Source organism: Polyergus mexicanus, unplaced genomic scaffold (assembly GCF_030449975.1).
Source record: "Polyergus mexicanus isolate NDT 795.1 unplaced genomic scaffold, iyPolMexi1.0 SCAF_10, whole genome shotgun sequence".
Taxonomy (NCBI): Eukaryota; Metazoa; Arthropoda; class Insecta; order Hymenoptera; family Formicidae; genus Polyergus; species Polyergus mexicanus.
In genome coordinates this window covers 6,805,220-6,826,289 of record NW_027223330.1, presented here as the reverse complement: position 1 = coordinate 6,826,289, position 21,070 = coordinate 6,805,220, and the positions used below count along the sequence as shown (strand labels likewise).

The window sequence follows — 21,070 nt, the reverse complement described above, 5'->3', positions numbered from 1 at the left end:
ATATTATTTCTATTTCTTTCATTGAATGATGTGTACACATATTATAAGCGTGTTAAGCTATAATGTATAATTTTATTGTGCTGTATTATCAAATTATATTTATCATTACGTCGCTATGCTTTAAATAGATTTACCGCTTGCATCTTCTTAATTCTTAATCCTTTTATCCGAGTTTCGTTTAAAAGGACTCGAAGTGAGTCAAAATGTTTGAACTATTTGTAACACATAGTTAATGTATTCCTAAAGAAAGATAGATAATAATTATTGTTCATGCTCTAAGTACAGCGTCCGGGCTTCAATTGATCTAGATTTTTATTTATTATTGATTCTCATCCATTATTTGAGCTTTTTTAACTACTTAATTTTTTAATTCTATTGACTTATTCAAACACTTATATTCTCTTATCGTAATACGTGCGCGATTTTTATTATAATATACGATCATTTTTCTAGTTCAAATATTTAAGTATTTAAATTAAATACGTAAATATATTTTAATTAAATGAATAATAAACTATTAAACGCATTTAGACAACAAAATGCGCTTAATAAATGTAAAATTGCAATAAATGTATTGTATATTATCTAATACGTGTGCTCACATCACTAATGGAACAATAATTTAACAGTAATTACCGAATGTAAAAAATTTTCTGTCAAGAATAAAGCAAGAATCAAATATTTATAAAATATTATCGTAACCGATTTGGCAAGTAACAATCATGATCAGCTGAATACGCAAGAAGATTGCAAATTATAAACATAATGTCATTATGTGACGGCGTTATTCAAGGTCATACTAATATTATTATATAATACGCCACTTAGAGCTCTACAACTTTTGTATGAAACATTTTTCGCGAAAATGCTTTGTTTCCTCAAAAAACGGCTGATACGGCGCTCTGTTACACCCTGTATATTATTACTTATTGTTAGATATACTATGTATATGCAAACAATTATTGTTTTTATCTCGTTTACATCTCGTACCTCATTGTTATCAAAGGGTAGTTCACACAATCGTATAGAAATATTTCAAATGTTTGCGAGGAGAAATCATATAAAATAAGTGATACGGTTCCGTTGTGTGTATTGCATTGCATATTATATATTGCTGGTTCGAGTCGCGCAAAATGAGAATTAAAAATAAAAATAAGATAGGATAAAATAATAAAGATTAAGACTTGAATAATAAAGATTAAGTTGCAACATTTCGTGATCGAATCTTATGTCGAGAAGAAGTAAAAACAATTATATAATATTCTGCTTTAAAAAAAAGTTATTCTAAAACATCTTTTTTAAAGCATCTATTCTTCTCCTCTCTCTTTTTCTCGGTTATTTTATTATATTAAGTTATACTATATTTATATATAAAGCACGATAAATTATGATTTATAATTAGTAGTAAAGCGCAGCGATATTTGCTAAAAGTGACAAATATTTTGGCAAAGCATTATTGTTTGCTCCAACGTAACAAACAGTAAGTACCGAAATCTTGCATTTTTTCAGTATCATTTAGATAAAATTCGTGGTTTTGCTTTTTATTTTTTTCAAGACACAAAGTAATTCGTGCAAAGTTAAAATGTAATAATTTAATAATGAAACTCATGAAACAAAATACGGGCGGATACTTAATTTTGCAAATTATAATTCTTTGAAACTCGGTTATATACTGTACATATATTTCAATTAAACAGTAATGATGGAGCGCTTATGCTCAAATGTACGTTTAATCAAAAATTTGAAATTCAATATTGCTTTAATATTTTGTGAACACGTATATATATCATATCTTTAAATTATTGTTAAACAAACTGAAAATCATGCAAATTAGAAACTTACGCATTACTTCCTCATTATTTTATTTTATCTCACAAAACTTAAGTTCCTTAAAGTAAGCGGGTTTTTTTTTCAATTTTTACTTCCCTATAGAGGAAACTTTGTGAGCGAAATAAAAAGATATAGAAGATAAAGAAGCAATATGCTATTTTCTAATTTACATACTTTTTTATTTTTATATAATTATAAATTATACATTTACATTGTAGATTATAGATTTTCAGAAATATAAAAACTCATTTAAGAAAAACTTAATTAATTTTATTATAAGAAAAGATAACACACAAGAAACATTGATAAAACAGTTTAAAAGACGGAGCTGTCAGTAATGCATTTTAATGCCTTGATAGCTGTTTCAATACTAATATTCCGTTGTTGACCAAAACATTTTTGCACGTGCTGGAAATTATCTTCACTTTCAGCGTTTTTGATGATACTCTATTTATGTAAAAAATTTAACCCGATATCTCAGAATTTGCGAAAATTATTTCCGAGTATAATTCGTATACATACATTTTTCAAAAAATTCAAAATTTTATAGAAAATGGACTCTTTCACTGATGCTGACTCTATCACCAAATTCATAACCAACCATCCTTTTATAATAATCTATTCATATAAAAAAATTTGATCAGATATCTCAAAAATTGCGGAAGTTAGAGTTGTACAAACATTTCGTACATACATACATACATACACAGATACATACATTTTCTAGGAATATAATTTTTTGACGTTTTGGAACATTTTGAACACATTGGCATAAAAAATTCGAAAAAATATTTTGTCACAAAAACAAAGCTTCCTCTATGAGGAAGCAAAAAAGAATAATTATACGTTTTAAACCGCAAAACTTTTTCAAGAACTCAATGAAATACGGTAGAAAAATAAAATATAAATAATTTATAGCATGAATATAAATAATTTATCTCGTGAATCTTTCGATTAATGAACACAGATTCCAAATTTGGACGAGTTACATAGAAATAATCGAGAAATGTTTTGCCGACGAAATATTCTCAACCATTAATTTTATACTCAATTTTCATCGATGATATATATTTATATACATATTATATTCCATCTTCTTTAATAAAGTATCTTTATATAATTTTCTGAATTAATAAAGATAATAATGATATAAACATCGCGTCAATAAAATATTTGTCAATGTGTGAGTGTAAAATTCAATCTTACAAAGTATTTATAATAATTTATGCATTACATATTTGGTAACTTGGGCTGTTTAATATATTTACAGGCTACAAAAAAATGGACTTAATCTTTTTGATATTGTGCGCCTTGTTCGTAGTTTTAATAATTCCCGCAATTATATCGATAGTACATCATCAATACGTTCTTCGACAAAAGCTCAAAAATATTTCTCAGATCGGTAGATTTCCTTTTAGCATGGCATTTAAATTAATGAAGCAAACGGACTATGGTAAAAATCTTATACATAAGATATTGTTATTATATGCTTTTACAAATATTGTTTATATATTTTTAGTAAAAAGTTTAAAGGAATTAATAAATGAAAAAAAAAATTGTCATTTACTGTAAATCAGTATAATAATTAGTAAATTTTGTCACAAAAACAAAGTAATACTAAATATCTAATTATGTACTTATCGTAGAACGCAAACAATGGCTTGAGCAATATATGTTTCATTCTAAAGAAGGTATTTTTATAATTAGGGTTGGCATGAAACCGTTCATTCATATCTATAAACCCGAATTTTTAGAGGTAAGAATGAAAAGAATCTTACTAATAGTATAACAAAATCTTATAGTAAAGTATCGGTTATATTTTTTGCGATGTAAATGTGTGTGTATAAATAGTAATTTAATATCGTAAGAAAACAAAACTTTTTTTCAATAGTTAAATAGAGTAAACTTTCATAAACATATCATTATCAATTATTAAAATGTTTTTTGATCTAATAGAGAAAAAGAATTTTAATCAGTAATACAATTGTTGTTATTGCATATATGAAAAATATGTCCATATTTTGCTATTATAATGAATTATTTAATATTATAACAAAATAAAGAAACAAATTTAATATTAAAAATTAAATATGACAAATTTAACAAATAAAAATTTTATTAAATTAAAAATTTGTTAAATTTAGCGAATTTAACAAGTTTAATGTTACAACAAAACTTCTTTTTTCGGTGAAATAGAACAATTTTTGCTGATTCAATTTAATTATTTAAAAATACAAATTTATTGTTAAAGTAAAATAATTTATAATTATTAATAAGTGCTTTTAGCTGTTCATTGTTTTGGTGATTGTAAAATAAACAATAATTTATTATTTTAGAAAACAATATTATTTGTGTGTGTTGTATCGTATCGAATTTGTACGTGCGCAGATAGTGTCGGTACATCTTACTGTTTATTTGAAAAGACTCTCTTGTTTGATGATTATTTGAATATGTTTATTTGAAAAGATAATTCGCTTGATGATCTTTGCATCTTATATAGGAAGAAAAATATGCAGACTTAGCGGATGATATTTCACATCTCGGAAGTAAATTTAGATCTATAATATTGACAATGAAAAAAAGATTTGGTTGAACAATTAATTTTTTGTTAAAAATAATTTTGATAAATTATGACGCGATAATCACGAAATGCGCGAATATCTCGAAAATCATCCGATGGTGGAAACATCTCCGCTCGATCCTCGCGATGCATTTTTCGGCAGCCGCACGGGAAATATCGTGACTCGTTATGAGGTTACGGGTACGGAGAAAATACGATACGTGGACGTGTGCTCTTTGTACCCTCTTTGTTCCCAATCGACCATCCGGATATTTACGTCGGCGAGGAATGTTCCGCAATAATCGGAAGGGCACCGAATTATAATTTCGATACGATTGAAGGGCTCATACGTTGCAGAGTACTCCCACCACGCGACCTATTTCATCCGGTACTCCCATATCGTGTGCAGGGAAAATTGCTTTTTGCTTTATGCCGCAGTTGTTGCGAAACATTTTCGCAGGTGCCCTGTACACATGACGATGCTCGTGAACACGAATTCGAGGGTACGTGGGTGACCTGTGAATTACGCAAGGCCAACGGAAAGGGTTATCTCGTGACAGCTGTAAGCGAGATTTGGCAATATAAAGTTAGCCAATTCGATCATACGACACGTCAAGGCGGATTGTTCACCGAATATATAAATACATTCTTGCAGCTTAAACAAGAAGCCAGTGGATGGCCGTGTGAATGCGGGGAAAACGACGACGATGCTAAAGAACGATATCTGAGGGAGTACGAGAAAACCGAAGATATCGTTCTTGATAAACGTAACGTTACTCGGAATCCCGGTTTACGTTCTGTCGCGAAGCTGTGCTTAAATTCTTTTTGGGGAAAATTCGGTCAGCGATCCAATTTACCAAATACCGAAGTCGTGAGAACGCCTCAGCGTTTTGCGACATTGATGATGAGTGCTGAGCACGAGATAACCGGCATATTACCCGTAAACGACGAGGTAATATATCTTTCGTGGCGATTGCGACAAGACGCTGTCATTCCCTCACCGATAACGAATGTTGTAATAGTTGCATATACGACGGCGCAGACGCGTTTAAAATTATATTCTTATTTAGAGTGATTAGATCGTCGCGTTTTGTATTATGATACGGATTCATGTATTTACGTGAGTAGCGGTGACCCGAACGTATGAACCACGTACGGGAAATTTTCTAGGCGATATGACGGACGAACTTGAAAGTTACGGCCGCGGTAGCTATATCGAGACGTTCGTATCTGGTGCCCTAAATTTTATACGTACATTGCTCGTGCACCGGACGGACGAACACACGAATGCTGCAAAGTGAAGGGCATAACCTTAAATTTTGAAAACTCTCAACTAATCAATTTTCTTAGTATTAGAAATTTGATGTTAGCTAAAGAAAGGGTAGGGGAAAATGAAGAAAATGAGGAAGAATCGGCTGGAACTTCGATAAACTTACGGTTTAGAGCAATTTGGCGTACTGTGTTTCATGAGCTGGTAACACGCTATGAAACTGAAGTATGTGCTCCTGTATTGATGAAACGTAAATTTATCAATAGTCATTGTTCGTTACCATACGGCTATGTAGCAGAACGGTAATTTTTCTTCTGTGTTTTCTCAACTCTCGTTTTTAAAGTTGCAATATAACGAATTCGCGTATTTTCCCTCGTGCTAAGAGATAATCTTTTTTGCTACGCAATATAGTTATATTTAATTGTAAATAAGAATTTTTATTGTACAAATATTTTTATGTAAAATAATTTTTTATTGTACAAAGCATAATATTCTTATGTAAGAAATATAAATAAATATAAATAAAACTGTTTTTAAAATAATGCTACGTAAAAACATTTTCTCTTTTCCTATCCTTTCTTCCCCCGACGTCTCCGTGACGTCATAGTCTCCGTCCTAAGTCTCAGCGTCAAACAGCCTCAGGTACCCGTATATATTCCAAGACCCTTTCTAACGTCTCCAGCGATGTTGTTACCGTATGTCTATCTGTGCAGCGGGGCGCACCCCCCTCGGACAATCGTACCCGTACATGCACGCACGTGTTCGTTACCACGTCATAGCATCTAGTTTATTCTAGCGGTACCTTATCCAACTTTCTCTTTTCAACAGGAAGGGTGGAAGAGGGTGGGCGACATATAGCGTACATCTCCCCTGGCTTTCCTCTAAGGGGGGCGATAGGACGATGTTGTATACCGCACGATATCTTTCGGTTTTCCGTAAGGGGAGGGGAAGCTGGATGCCTTATGCTTATGTCTAGACGCGTCTCCAGTCTCGACAGTCGCCGTTTTGTCGGTTGTTGTCACGTCTGCTTTCCGGCAGACATCTTGCCCGCTTTCTCCCTCGCACTATTTTTTGGCTCGTTTTTCCAACCCACTTTTTTAAATCGACGGAACCGTCGGAACCTATCGGAAGACTGGGCACTATGGGGAGAACCAATCGGACCGCCAGGACCCCTATCTTAGCGCTGGACTACTCTCCATAAATACTATGTTTAACTTCTATTCTAATAAGTTTTCAGCTAGCTTAGCATACTAGGACCCTGTTTGGAGAGGCGGAGGACCCAGGTTCGAACCCGAGCATGTTCACGCGACCGAAAAAATAAAAAATAAAAAAAAATAAAAAAATAAAAAAAATAAAGAACTACTCTCCATAAATACTACATTTAACTTCTATTCTAATAAGTTTTCGGATAGCTCAGCATACTAGGACCCTGTTTCGAGAGTTGGAGGACCCAGGTTCGAACCCGAGCATGTTCACGCGACCGAAAAAAAAAATAAAAAAAAAATAAAAAAAAATGAAAAAAATAAAAAAATAAAAAATTTAAATGGAAATTTGACTCGTAGACGTCCACGAGGCCCCTCCACTTTTTTCCCACAGACACCCTTAGGGGGGAGGGCCCCAGACAGGCACAGCAGGGGTCGGCGCCAGTGGCCGAGGAGTGGGGGTTTGTTTTGACGCCCCATAGTGCCCACTAACTACTCTCTCCTCTTCTCCTCCTGTATCGCCCTTTTAAATGTTGGACATTCTGGGCTAAGGGCGTCGTGTTCATCACTTATCTTCAGGTTGTATGTTCGAATTTTAAACATACAATTTACACATTTTTTCTTTGTTGCCGTACATTCAATGGCTTTATGATTTCCCGCACATTTGTGGCATGTTTCATCTCGCGTACAGTTTTTTGCAATATGATAGTATCCCCAGCATTTAAAGCATCTTTTAACATTAATGTGATTGAATATAGGACATTTTCTCCATCCTACATTTAGTTTCCCTTTTTTTAACTTCAATTCATGCGTCTCTTCATCTACTTCAATTATTATCGAACCTTCTTCTTTTTCCTTTCTTCTAAGTTGATTATTATCATTTCTTTTTTCTTTAACTATTTTCTTCACTATTCGCGTTTGGAATCCATCATTTATTGCATCAATTCTATTCTGCTTCTTGATTGTAGTTATTAAGTCATCATCATCCAATCTCATTTCTTCTTCGGTGACATTGATAATTTTTATTTTAGGCTTCATCTGCGGTGATTCCGTAACTTTGAAATTTTCTCCTAGTTTGTCCTGCACTGTGGCTTTCAACGTTTTCATTTTTTCTCCAATTTCACAACCCATGATCACTGTCCCCTTGCTTCCTTTTTTTAGCTTCGTTATTCCCATCGCCATGTTTTTGATATCTACTTTTTCATTTATCAATTTTTTTGTAACTTCACTCTCTTGTTGAATCTTGGGTTTGATAATTATAACATTCTCTTTTTTTTCTCTTTAACCGCTTCACTATAGCTCCTTTGTATTCCTCCTGTTGATCCACTTACTTCCCCCTGTATCATTCTTTTCAACTCTTCTAGCAGTTCCTGCTTAACATTTCCCAATTCTTCTCGAACTATTTCCTTGACCATCATTTTAATTTTCTTCTTACATGCTGTTTCATCTTTTATTTCTTTTGCAATTTTTACCAGCCAATCTATTTTTACGTCAATAGTCGATGATCCACGCGCTCCTGATATTCTATTTCCACCACTTGGCGTCGTAAACGAACCTGTAGATTCTGTAGATCCTAGCCTGTCCCTGCCGCCCCCGGCCACTGCCGATGCCTTCTTCATGTCTGCTTCAATTGTAAATCTGTCAAATGGGCCAGAACACGGTACCAATCCTTGATTTTTATCGTAAATCCTATGCTTGCTTACACATCCTGGATGGTAAAATAGCTTAATACGATTCACCAGATAGCAAGACTTGCATGTCACCACCTGATTTTTTATTGTCTTTTTATATGCCGAGCATCGATATTCAGCATATGCATCGTCCATGCCGATAATTATCGGCCGAAACCGCTAATATCAGCGTAAGCGATCAGTCACCTCTGTTCCACTGTCACACGTCAGCACTTTTGTGTCCACCTTTAATGTCTACCTTTCGTGTGAGACTTTGGTGTCCCAAACAGAAAATGCACTTCTCACGCCCACAAAACAGCATATCCCGGCTAGATAACACTCATGGCTAATGCCGGTCTATGCCGCTATGACTTGAATAACTTTATATCACTCCCCGTAACTATTTAACCGTTTAAAAGTTATTTCTTTTGCGGAGCGATGTTTTACACGTTTTTTCCTTATGTATATATATATATATATATATATATATATATATATATATATATATATACATAATATTTATGACAATTTATTATCATTTATAGTTATATTTTAGAATTTATAAATGAGAAAAGGAAATTTGATATATTTTATCCTCTTATGTTACCAAACATTTGCATATTTATATATACTTGCTTATATTTATAGAAAATAAGCTTTTTCTAAAGCAAAAATTTAGAAATTTAATTTTTGTCGTAAAATATTAAAGATGTATTGCAGATACAATTGTAGCAAAAAGTGGCTGAATATTTCGATATTGATGAATATATCTACTTCTTATGTAGTTTCAGTATGAGAAATTGCGTGGAATATTACAATTTAATCATAGCTACAGTATAGACATGTATTTCTGTTGCCTTATTACTGAGAATTTCCGAATTTTGTGAATCAAAATGATTAACTTTTAGCAATGACGATACTTCAAATTCAACTATTTTCACAGTGAACTTCGCGCCATATCGTATGACATGACCAATTTAATCGAATTATATTTAATATCTTCTTAACCAGTCAGGACTTGTTAAATATTATTTAATCAAATATTTCTTCTATTTATAAACTTGTAACGATGCATCCCTCAGGTTCACGAAGACCGGTGAACTTCGATACCGCCGCCGCTTAAATTAAAACCAGCGAGCGAAAACACGCCGAAAACCGCGTGACCGCAACCGTTATGCCCCTAATTTCTTAATAAACCTGGGGGGTGATGTAACGATGCATCCCTCCACCGTTACCCGGCCGTCGATCCGCCGGAAGTTCGCCGCCCGACAAACACCGGTCGGGAATAATGCGGAGGCGCTGAGCGCCCATTTTTAAACCAGAAAGAAACGCGCCGATAAATCATAACCGCCGTTCAAACGCGCGATTACCAGGAACCATCGCCGCGCTCGGGTAACCGTACCGACCGTTTCCGAAACTACCCGAGTCGCGCGCGCCGGTTCAACATTAAACAATATGCCTTAAAACATTAAGGCATATTACGCAAGCGCACACGCCGAAAAGCGGTATAAATAGGGCACGTTCCGACATCTCAAGACCAGATCTTCCGCAACCGCCAGAGTCTGTAAGACGCCTAGAAATCCAGAACGATCTTTTACAACGCTCAACGAGAAAGAAAACGGGGTTGGGAGTACCCATTCTCCGCCGAGAGTTTGCGGCATCTCCGAGAGCGATCCATCCAGCCTTACACGAGAGAGAAAAACGGGGTTGGGCGTACTCAATCTCAGCCGAGAGTTCTCGGCACCTCAAATAAATCCGACCACCTACGTGCAACGGCGATCGTCCAGTGGTAGGGAGTTCCCTGCCATTGACGGGATGACGGGTGTTCCCGTCAGCCGTTGCACTCCTGAATTCCACGGGTATGACCATCCCGGACAAAACTATAACGCACTATACGCGCACCGACAGTAATTCCGCGACCGCCATTTACGCGATCGGACTCGCCATTAATACGGCGCGCTAAGTCCCGCTCAGGGGGAGGATCTACGGTATATCCTGCCGCGACGCCCATCGAGAATCAATACAAGCGCGTCAAAGGACCGCCCACCGGCCCGACCGAAATTACCGCCCGATAACTAGCGGCACCTGCTGAAATCACGACCCGCGATCCGTAACCGATATTATATCGAACCGCCGAAATCGCGCTCCGCGCCGCGCGTACGTGCATTGATTCAGCTGCACCGCACCCGACACGACCGCACCGCTATCCGATTCCGCATCTTACACGCACACGCTTGCATTATTGTCACACACATACCGCCATTCGCATTACATATATACTTTCGATACGCTGCTAATTTATTATACACATATATTATACATTCGCGCACGCACTTACTCGCCTATCGTCTCACACGCACACAACTACCCACGCCCACACACATACATCGTTTATACACATACACTCACGCTGTACACACACACATTTATACGCAATAAATTATATTTTACCTAACAATACTTTCGTTTGTCTCTCGATACCCCCTTTCACGAGCCCCGGATTCCGACCAAGTTATCCGTCACCGCCTCGCGAAAGCGGATTATTACAAACTACACTTCTGTAAATTTTAAACAAATTCTGAGTATTTCCAGTTGTTTTGGCCATTTGAATCGACATGTCACACGTTTGCCACAAGATCACGGGTTAAAACGCTGCAAATTAAAACCGTCATAACTTTTGATCGCTTCAATGAATCGACTCAGGATTTTTTATGTTTCTGGACATATGAAAAAACATTCCGTACAATTTTGGCTAAATTCCTAATATTTCAAAAATAGGTACAAAACATCCTTAATAAATAATGGTTTTATGTGAATTAATTTTAATAAATATGAAAATAATTTTTTTATTCGGTTAGAGAATATTTGTTTATAAAGATGCGCATTTGTTTTATTATTACGCGATATTTGTAGCATGCATGTATGTAAGTATGTATCGGGGAATAAGTCGACTTAAATACCATGTACACATACATGCAGGCAGATAGTGTTATGAGACGGGCCGAGTTTTCTCGCGCATGCGCGGCCATGATAACCATTAGCAACGACGTATCTATTTGCAGTAATAACAAGGTTATACCGTGGGCGCGAAAGTCTTGGCGGGTGGACGAAAACAGGTTAGCTACAAGTTTTTGGTAAGTTAATATTAATATTTATATTAGGATAATGGATTGTAGTATTGGAAAAGGAGTTATTAAGAAGCGTAGAATTAGAGATTTCCAACATTCTTGGTTAGATGAAGATGTTTTTAAGGGATGGTTAACTCCTCATCCCGTAGAAAATAAAGCGCTTTGTATTGCATACAATAAGACTATCAGATGCTACAAAACAGATTTAGTTCAGCACTCACAGACGATCAGACATATTAAAAATATAAATTCTTCTAATTATAAAGCCATCGATAATAATAATAATAGTAATTTATCGCATAAAAAAAAAGTTAAACGCGCGGAAATTAAATTATCTGCTTTTTTTGCGGAGCATAACATAGCTTTTTATACCGCGGATCATCTAATTCCATTAATAAAAAATATTTACATAGAATCCAAAGTTGTGCAGGATCTTTTACTTGCTCGAAATAAGTGTGCACATATTGTTACACATGTACTTGCAAAACGCGAAATTGAGAAAATTGTTCAATATTTACAAACATGTAAATTTTCTATTTTTTTAATCGACAAAAGTACGGATATAAAAGAAATTAAAGTAATGTGTATACTTGTAAAATATGTATTACCTGTAAATAAAAAACTCACAACTTAATTATTACGTTTAGAATTGTTACCTTTAGACGCTACTGATAGTTCCGCGAGTAAAATTTTCAAAATATTTAAGAACTTTTTAGAAGAAAAAGAAATTCCGATTAAGAATATTATTGGAATGACAAACGATAATGCATCCGTTATGATTGGATGTAATAATTCTTTTATGTTTGTAACGTTCTGCTTTCGCGAGACGGACTAGAACAGCTCGGTTGGGATCCTGGGCTCGTGAAAGGGGTATCGAGATACAAACGTACAGTTGTGTAGTTGTAACGAAGAGCTTTATTGTATTAGAAAGCGTGTGTGTGCTGTACAATGAGTGAGTGAGTGTACGAGCTATGAATGTGCGCGCTTGTATGTATAAGATATGTCTGAGATCGCCGAAATATAAACTATACATAGGTGCGCCTGTGTACGTGGAATGTGAGCGTGTGTGCCTGTATTATGTCGGTGCGTGAATGTATACTGCGTAGTAAATGTACACGAGTGGCGTGTGGTTAATTCGAGTGCGGACGATACTGGATACAATGCAGCGCGGTTATTTTCCTGCCGTCTTCGAGACTCGAATTATCAATTATAAATCGCGCGGCGCGGATTTGACAGCCACCGTTAGCTATCGGGCCGAGGATCGTGCGGGCGGTAATTTTGGTAACTTCCGTGGGCGGTCCCTTGATGCGCAGGGATGGTGGTAGCGATTCCTGCGCGTCGATCGGTGTCACGGTAGGGATGCGGGTCGTCCCTCGGCGCGGAACTTATCGCTCCGTACCGAGTTCGGTGTGTCGATGGCGGTCGACCGTGACTCTCGTAATGTGCGCGATTTTAATAGCGTCGGTCTAGCGGAATCGCTAGTTGTTCGGTCAACGCTCGTAACGTAATCTGTATTCACGTTACACGTTGAGCAATGCCATCATATAAAATAATATATATCTAGAATAGTATATATCTAGAATAGAATAGTATATATATATAGCCTGTTCGGGCTATTACATATTAAATTGCATTTGCCATTAATCCGCGCTTATGGCTAGCAAAGCTTGCGATAAATTACCTTCTTTTTGCACAAATTTAATTAAAGGAGTTGCCGCTTATATTTCGGGCAGTGCGAAGAGATGTGCAGTTTTGGGTGAGTTCCAGGATTTTTTGATGTTGAAAGACGAAAAATATTAAAATCATCAGAAACGACATAGCTTTGTTTGCACAAATGTGTTATTAGACTTCTCGATAACTGGGAAGTTTTAAAAAAATATTTTATTTTAGCTACTGTAGAAGATAAAGTAAAATCTGCTGAACTTATTTTAGAATACTTATTAAATGATTCAATAAAAGCATATATCCTATTTTTAAAGTATTCATTAAATTTTTTCAATAGTTTTAATGCTTTATTTCAATCGCGTAATATTTTAATACACAAATTATTTAAAAATAGTCGCCAAATAATTAAATAAATAGCTCATAATTTTATAAAGCTTGATATTTTAAAAGATATTTTTGATTTAGAATTTGATTTACATAATAAAAATAATATACAAAGCATAGAAAATGTATATGTAGGACCGGAATGTGAGAGCTTTTTAAAAACATTATCTTTGGAATGTGCACAACAAATTAGATTGACATGCTTGGATTTTTATATTACTGCAGTTCGAAAAATGTTTAAATGTTTGCTTTTTAGAGATACACTTTTCCAACAATTAACTTTCTTAGATCCAAAAGTTGCTTTGTATGATGAAGGCAGATTAAAAATTAAAGATTTAACTTTTATCGCGAAACGGGTAAAACATATCGATATAACAAAATTAGCTTTCGAATGGCGAATTTTACCATTAAGCATCAATGAACAACAAAAAAAAGAATTAGCTTCTTTAGAAATTGATTAAATGTGGAAAAGTATAGCAGAATGTACAAATTTCGATGAGGAAAAGATGTTTCCAAATTTAGAGTCATTAGTTGAAGTAGTTCTTTCTTTTCTTCACTCAAATGCCGAGGCCGAACGAATATTTTCTATTATAACAAATATAAAAAATAAAAAAAATAAACCGATTAGCTAACAATACAGTCTTTTCAATTTGTATAATTCGGTCCAGTTTTCAAGCTCAAAATATTAATTATACTAATTTCGAAATTGATTCAAGACATCTAGAACTGCATAATGCATTAAATTTATACGGAGAAAAATGCAAATCTGATAGTCTTTAATATATTTTTGCACATTTATTTTGTTTTTTTTATTTACTTTTGCATAATAATTTTTAAATACAGAATTTGAGACGTGTAGAGCCTAATATTTTTTAATGCATGCAATATATATATATATTATTAATAATTGTTTTATTTTCCAGAGTTTATTTTTTTCATTATATTTATTATATAAGATTGAAAGATAGATATGTGCAATATTTTTATTTTTAAATTTTTAAATTTTATTATTTATTTAATTTAATATTTATCATTAATAAGTTAAGAAGTTTTGTTATAATTATAAATTATTTAAATAATTAAATAAAGTATTAGTATAATTATTTTATTAATTTTATCACATTTTTATTTTTTAAATTATTAAAGGAATTTTTTAATTTTTGTGATATGTGCAATTAATGTGTGCAATTATTTTATTGTAACATGTTATTCATTTTTAAACATTTTAATATATTAATAATTAATTAATAAAAATTATATTTTAATATTTTGGAAATAAGAAATTTATTTTGAATTTTGTAAATGTACTTTTGTTTTATGAATACTGATAAGGTTTTTGGCAGTTTTCCTTATCTTTACAACAAATGTTGGTATTCTTTTTTTTCTGCCAAATAAAATACTTTATTTTGTTTTGTTATTATATATTTTGTGCTTTAAATTATTTTAACATCCTTCCCTCTTTCAGTTTATCTCTTTCATCACACAGTAACACACATGTAATATCTTTGTAATTTAAAGAAGTGTTAAATATATATACATATGTGCACAATTATATATGTATAAAAAGATGTATTGATCGTCTGTACATAATTTCACATAAGTGTTAGTAATTTAAGGAAAAATATGTAATATATAATATATTGTATATAGCATATATACACATTATATATATGTATGTATGTATATATAATTGTATGTGTATATATATATATATATATATATATATATATATATATATATATATATATAGATATATATTTGTGTGTGTATATATATATGGTATATATATACATATTACACATTTTTCCTTAAATTACAAAAACTTTTACAAAATTATGTACGAGTGGTCAATGGTACACCCTTTTATCCATATATATACTTCATTGATGCCACGTTCGCCGCGCATGCGCAAGAAAATCCGGCCCATCTCACAACACTGCAGGCAGGCATACGCGATCATATCAGTGAGCGACAGATTCTCAGTCTCAGCCGCGTGTATTGTGTACATATACGCGTAACAAGAGATTACCACAAAAGCACGCTCAACTGTTATAACGTATTATAACGCGTTGAATTTAAAAAACGAGTGTTGTGTTTTTGTAGTGTGGTTTTAATAGTGTGCCCACATAATAGAAAGAAAATATAATTTTCGAGAGATGCTTGCCCCTCCTTGCCTGCAGATTTCCTTTAAAAAGAATAAGGGTCAAAAGATTAGTATATTTATATACCATTATTTTAGAAGAAATTGTTTTAACATATACTATACAGGGTGTTTCAGAACAACCTTCCGTCCGTAAAATGACGTATTCCTGACACAATTCTAAGACGATTTTTCCTTTACCAAAATTTGAATTGAAACGTAATGTTTGAGTTATAAGCAAAAATAGTTAGCAAATCACGCGTCGAGTACAGAAGGCAGGTAGGAGCGGCGCGGCGCGCCGCAGCTGACCGTCCGACGTATGATTACCATCGCATGAGTCGAAAACTATTTTATCTTATAACATAAAATTATACTTTAAATAAAATTTTGGTAAAAAAGAAAATGTCTTAGAATTACGTCAGGAACACGTATTTCTTAAAATAACGTCACTTTAGCGAAAGTTGTTCCGGATCGCCAGTCGTCGGACGCTACAATCAGCTGATTACTATACGATGTGTGCATAACGGAGTGTATGCGTAAAAGAAAGAAAGAGAGAGAGAGAGAGAGAGAGAGAGAGAGAGAAAGAGAAAGAGAGAAAGAGGAAGGGTAGGAGGGAGGAGGGAGAGACGTTTATACACACGCATGCACGTACGCATACACTTTTTTCCTTGCTCTCTTTCTCTTTTTTACACAACACTCATACACTCTCTTATTCAGTCACTCATTCACGCACTCACTCACTCATCTGCTCACTCATAGCGTAGCGAATCTTCATGCTACGTATTGTTGTTAACTGCTGCACGGTTATTATTTAGCGACGGATCGCGGAGACTGCGCGGTCACATTGTTACGTTACCTAGTGATGCAAGAAATGCGACATGTATCGTGCAAGCTGCGACGAGCGCGTGGCGCGTGATTGACGCGAGATAAGACGAACGATTTTCTAAAACCTTACGTAAGTGTTATGAGTGGCATGAATGTTGTGTAAAAGAGAGAAAGAGAGCGAAAAAAATGTGTGCGTACGTACGTGCATGTGTATAAACGTCTCTCCCTCCTTCTCTTCCTCTTCCTCTCTCTCTCTCTCTCTCTCTCTCACTCTCTCACTCTCTCTCTCTCTCTCTCTCTCTCTCTCTGTCTCTTTCTTTCTTTTACGCCCACACTCCACCATACACACATCGCAAGTAGCAATCAGCTGATCGCATCCGACGGCCGGCGATTCGGAACAACTTTTGCTAAAGTGACGTTATTTTAAGAAACACATATTCTTGACGTAATTCTAAGACATTTTCTTCTTTATCAAAATTTTATTTAAAGCATAATTTTATGTTATAAGATAAAATAGTTAGCGATTCATGCGGTGATAATTGGACGATCAGCTGCGGCGCGCCGCGTCGCTCCTATCTGCCTTTTATATTCAACACGTGATTTGCTAACTATTTTTGCTTATAACTCAGAAATTACGCTTCAATTCAAATTTTGGTAAAGAAAAAATCGTCTTAGAGTTGTATCAGGAATACGTCATTTTACGGACGGACAGTTGTTCTGAAACACCCTGTATACTAATATATTGCTAGATATTATTTAATTTTATTTTCGTACAGTCTACACAAAATATGATAATGTAATATTATATAAAAATATAATATTCCAAATTTCTTTTTTTTTAATTATATCTTTAAAGCAATTTTTAAATAAAAAACAACGTAAAGACTTTTGTATAAAAAATTGTAGCATAAAATTGATCTTCGAATAGAATTTAGAATGACTACCGTATACACATAAACATACCATACACATTATATATGATGCACATAGTATTTAATACTCATATAGTATTTTTGTTATAAATAAATGAGCAGATATATGGGCAAAAAAAGAAAGAGGAAGAGAGAGAGAGAGAAAGAGAATAGGAATGAGTAAGCGAGGGAATGGTTGTGATATATCGATTGATAATTCACATCAGTCACTAAACATTAGTGAGCATAAAGTATTGTCACGGACAAAGATATAACTATTTCCTTTTTTTTCTTACTTTTGGCACTTGTACAGACACTTGCCCAGTTACACTCATATTTTCTTTCTCTCTTTGCCATTCTTCTCTGTCCATCTCTTTCTTATCCGAGCATACTATATATGTGTTATTGTTACGTCCAGACTCGGGAAAGGATGAGTCGATGGAAGGGCGCAACAACTATCTTTTATTATCCCGAAGTTAAACGTCTCGTGGCGTTTGGAATCGGGTCGAACGAATTGACAGGTCTGAAAGGCAGATAAACGACTGAATCGCTATTACGCTGGTAATTCAGACGTTCGTTCGGTAGCGTCTTTTCGGTAAGACAATTCAATCTTTTTTACGCGGGATGGGACCAAGTGCGATCTTTATCTAGGAATGAGTGGGGGATTAATAAAGGGTTGTTTTGATTTTAATTAACAAAGTATAAATTCATTTATTTTAAGATTAATGATAGGTATACATGATTATAAAAAAAATTAAAGATATAACACTGGTTATTTCCTTAGTATGTGAGTGTGTGTGTGGGTGTTTTAATTCGCGGGTGTTACATTAATACGGAGGGCATCAGTTAGAATGCAAGAGAAAGATTCTATCGTTAACATTTAGGTGCTGACTGGTTAATACAATATAAAAATCTATTTGATTAAAGGATAAAAAAAAATAAAATCAAAATCAATATGTATAAGTAAATAAGTGTATATGTTAATAACGGTCAGAAGTATAAAATTGATCGCTCGCAAATGTATTAGATTAAGGTCAGGATTTAAAATTTTCTAAGACTTATCCCCGAACGGGTTAATGATTTAAAAGAATGAGACTCTTTGGAAAGTTTTGATTTAAATAAGAAACAAGACAAAAAGGAGGAAAAGAAATATTATTCAATTAAATTTACTTTTTTAAATAGTAATTCAGAAGTGGAAGGGTGGCGAATTTGTACAGTGTTTCGCTGTGTGTCTCATGTCGGCAGCCCGATGTTTGATTTGTGGTTGACCTAGAGATGATGCCAAGTGAGGACACTGGTGACACAAGTCCCAAACTCGCGAATTACGGTGCAAAACCACAGAGTAAGACTGCATGAAGCTGAAGACCGGAGAAATAGTGTGTGTAAATGTCTCCCTTTTTTCTTTCTGGGGTGTATTCTAATTTTAAGAGTGGGAATCTTCCAAAAACTTCAACGAATTAGAATTGCGTAAAAGTGGGGATTCTTCATCTTAACGAATTAAAAATTATGTTAGTGTCTTTATTAGACGGGGTGTTCCTCCTACTTTTTGAATTTTCACCCGTGGTGATCGTCGATTCATGATCTCGATATCAGTTCAAGTCTCTTGAGCATTAGATATCCCTTGCGCACGTGATCTGATTAGAAAAAATCTTACTTCCTTATTTTTATCAATATTAACGCAGCTGTGTTTACTGAATATTTCGTTATAGAAGTTTCATCATTATTGATTTATTTATATTTGTCAGCTATCTCTTAGAAGGAATTTTATTATCTTTTCGGTATCAATTTGTTCTTCCGCTGGAAAATTCTATGGCGAGGGTATCTACTGATTTTTATTTATTTTTAGGCGACCAGCGCGGTTTCATCACCGGTCTCTCGCGTCTTTCTCACAGTTACTCATAGAAATAGATATTGACGAGTGGGAAATATTTTTTTCATTAACCAGTTCACGAATTGATCGCTTCTGGGATATATTCTTCAATCAAAGCGTACATGCAAAACGCATTTGGTGGAAAATATTTCTTTTAACAACGAACTCACGAATTGATCGCCTCTGGCTAACTAACTACTGTGACACAATTACTATTACAAGTTTCAATGAAATGTACAAATAAGCAAAAGATTAATGATATTTTAATAAATTTAAAATTACTATTACATATACACAAACATAAACACACATGTAGATAATATATGTTTAAGAAATGCGTGGCGCAAGATGCTCTATTTACCGAACGACTCATTTTTATTACTGATCGACTATTGTTGCCGCAACGTCGCGGAAGGAAGGAGTTGTGGAGTCGCCAGGACGTAACATTATATATTGTCTACATGTGTGTATATGTTTGTGTATATGTAATAGTAACTTTAAATTTATTAAAATATCATTAATCTTTTGCTTATTTGTACATTTCATTAAAACTTGTAATAGTAATTGTGTCACAGTAGTTAGTTAGCCAGAGGCGATCAATTCGTGAGCTGGTTGTGGAAAGAAACATTTTCCACCAAATGCGTTTTGCATGTACGCTTTGATTGAAAAATATATCCCAGAAGCGATCAATTCGTGAACTGGTTAATGAAAAAAATATTTCTCACCAATAACGTTTTGCATGTGCGCTCTGGTTATTAAAAAAATAATATTTTATCCCAGAGGCGATTTTTATTCGTGAGCTGGTTGTTTTAAGAAATATTTCACACCAGATGCGATTCGTATGTATGATCGTCTGATTATTAAAAAAATTACATTCTGTCCCAGAGGCAATTTTTATTCGTGTACTGATTGGTTTAAAAAACATTTTATTCCGGAAGCGGTTTGCATGTGCGCTTTGGTTATTAAAAAAATATTGTATCCCAGAGGCAGTTTTTATTCGTGTACTGGTTGCTTTAAAAAATATTTCATATCATATGCTCTTTGTACATGAACATTCTGGTTATCAAAAAACAGTTATTTATAGAAGAAATTTAAAGAAACTTCCGTTTTTGAAAGAATAAGTGCGCAATATCTAGTATTCCTTCATATGGTTGCAACCAATCATATATAGTAATAAAAACTTACAAATTATTGGAAGGAATTATTATTGTGTAAAATTGCATGGTATACTTCTCAAACTTTATTTGTTAATAATTTTCGAATAAACAACGACCGTCGGCTAGTCTATATCGAATTTCCCGAATGTCAGTTTTATTTCCTTGTAAGCTCAATCAGCTAATTCCCACTCGGTTTCAGTTTGTATGAGTCTTGATTCTTCATCTGCGTCCCTATTTTCATTAGAACTAATATAGGAAGCGAAAATCCACAGATTGCGCTTCGCACCATTGCCAAATTTCTTTAGCTAGGCTTGACAACTTTGGAAACTGAATGCTACCCATACGATTTATATACGACACTGCTGTTGTGTTGTCAATGCGTAGTAATATCTCACACGAACGTTTATCTTCAGCGAAGCATTTTAGCCCATAAAAAACGGCTTTTAACTCGAGAAAAT

At 34.1% G+C, this 21,070-nt stretch overlaps 1 protein-coding gene and 1 pseudogene across 1 annotated transcript in view; both read left to right on the top strand.

Moving 5' to 3' along the window:
- Nucleotides 1-21,070, top strand: part of Dhc62b (Dynein heavy chain at 62B) — a 962,114-nt gene that overhangs the window by 409,837 nt on the left and 531,207 nt on the right. The gene's annotated exons all lie outside the window — the stretch shown is intronic.
- Nucleotides 11,494-13,480, top strand: LOC138936883 (uncharacterized; annotated as a pseudogene).